Here is a 2529-nt window from a genome sequence, read left to right as displayed (position 1 = left end):
CGAACCCACGATCCCGGCTTCCGAGCGAGCGAAGACAGTGCATGCCTTAGACCGCTCGGCTACCGTTACCGGCGAAACTTTGCATTACTTAGACCATATTAAGAACAACGATACTAGGAAATAACTGAAAGTACGAACAACACAAAATAGAATAAATACACAAGAACAAATTTTGAGGACAGATTAAAATGCAAGATGAAAGAATAACGAAACAGACTTTACATCAAAAAACAAAATGGTGTCGACCCCGAGGGGGACCCTCGAAAAAATGGAATGTGTGTGTCTGTGTGAGGTCAGAACAGGTTTAACTGCTTGTGGATCTGCAGACTGGATTCGTGTGTTTGCATATAAGTTTCAGTGGTGGCTTTTGTGACCAAAATAAAGAGCCTTCAAGTTTCATCATAGACAGAATAGAGTATTTCATGGCCAGCTGAGCGAGTATCAGCTTTTGAAGACGTTCTGTGCTCCATGTAGTTTGCTGGTTGGTTAATTAGATCTGATCGGTGTCCCTTATCATCTTCAGACAAGTGGAACGCTAGAAAGCTGCCGATGATGAGAATAAGAACATGTAGACACGTCTGGAACCGAAGATTTCCAACTGGGGGTTTCTTTGAATAGGAGAGCGCTGTTCCCCATACCGTAACAGGCAAACATCATTAGGCCGTCGTATTCCCTGCTGCGATGGAACAAAAGGGAAAGGCTTCCCAGCCATCCTTCTGCAGTATAACTAATCTGTGTGAACTAGGTTCACAGAGTAATGGATCTGACGCTCTCACAATGACGACTACCTTCTGGGACGTAAAGCCTTGTAGACTGGTAGAAGTTCACCGATCTTTCGGAGTGATTTGCTGCCTCAGTCTTCATGATATGGCAGTAACGTAAGCTTTGATTTCTTCTGCATATTTCTTGGTTCATCATTCGTTTCTTTCACCTTCGCCACCGAACAGCAAACAGAATAAGGGATCATACCCTTGTAGCTTGAGACTCGTTTACCCTAGTTCAGTTTTTTTTTCTCTTGGCACTACAGCCCCAGTGGGCCTAGGCCTACCTCCATGAACTCCGTTCACTTCGGTTTTTCTCGATCTTACACATACGTTAGGGCTCCTTGGGCGAGTGATCAGCTCGTCGCAAGGCCTCTACCTGTACACAAACACAGAAAAACGCACACAAACATCCATGACCTGAATGGGGTTCGAACCCACGATCCCGGTTTCCAAGCGAGCGAAGACAGTGCACGCCTTAGACCGCTCGGCTACCGTGACCGGCAGTGTATAAGAATAATATATAAGAATTCAGTTCGTACCTCACAGGAAACAGATCCGAACCCACGATCCCGACTTCCGAGCGAGCGAAGACAGTGCATGCCTTAGACCGCTCGGCTACCGTGACCGCATAGTTCACTATAGGGTCGTTCAATTTTACTTAATCAACACACCAACTTCGCTTTATATGTAGATTTTATCCATGTTAATACTGTAACAAAATAGAAACCATTGTAAATATGGACCCATATGAGAAGTAAAGCGATTGCAATTCAATTGAACAATCATTAAGTATTTGTATTCACCTGATGATGACCAGATAAAAATGGACGAAACATGTGATTTTAATACAATTAGATCAATTGAGAAATCCAATAACCTCATCGGGAATCGAACCCGCGACCTTCCGGCTTGGAGAGCTCCTGGGGAAAAGGAAAATATTTGTTGCTCTGTCTGTAATCGAACCCCGATTTCTCAGTCGAACAGAATGTTTCCCATCGCTATACTGAATATCCTGGGTCATTAATAATTGGCAGATTTTTTGACTAAAAATACGTGCAAAATATATGAAAGTAAATATGTCTGAGCCAGTCACGGTAGCCGAGCGGCCTAAGGCATGCACTGTCTTCGCTCGCTCGGAAACTTTGATCGTGGGTTCGGATCTGTTTCCTGTGAGGTACGAACTGAATTCTTATATGTTATTCTTATACACTGCCGGTCACGGTAGCCGAGCGGTCTAAGGCATGTACTGTCTTCGCTCGCTTGGAAACCGGGATCGTGGGTTCGGATCCCACTCAGGGCATGGATGTTTATTTTGTGTGTGTGCGTTTTTCTGTGTTGGTGTACAGGTAGAGGCCTTGCGACGAGCTGATCACCAGCCCAAGGAGTCCTACCGAATGTGTAAGATCTAGAAAAACCGAAGTGAACGGAGAAGTTCATGGAGTAGGCCTAGGCCCACTGGGGCTGTAGTGCCAAGGAAAGAACAAAAAATATGTCTGTATCCGAAAAGCGTATTCTGGAGTAAACCACCTAAATTAACATCCGGGAGGCGTTCCACTCTAATTTCTACAAGGGCACGCGGTATTTTGACTGAAGATTTTATGAAGAAACCTGTCGCCTTTGATATAATACCGTATATTTCTCCTGAAAATTTCCCTCTGGATTCTTGCTTCCCTTATTCTTCTACCTTGAAAATGGAGGCGCCATATCCCTCCGAAATGTCGGTCGACTATTAAAAGAATACACGGCGTTATATCCTAGAAGATAG

This window comes from Cryptotermes secundus, unplaced genomic scaffold (genome assembly GCF_002891405.2).
Source record: "Cryptotermes secundus unplaced genomic scaffold, Csec_1.0 scaffold709, whole genome shotgun sequence".
Lineage (NCBI taxonomy): Eukaryota > Metazoa > Arthropoda > Insecta > Blattodea > Kalotermitidae > Cryptotermes > Cryptotermes secundus.
Note: the sequence above shows the minus strand (reverse complement) of the source record.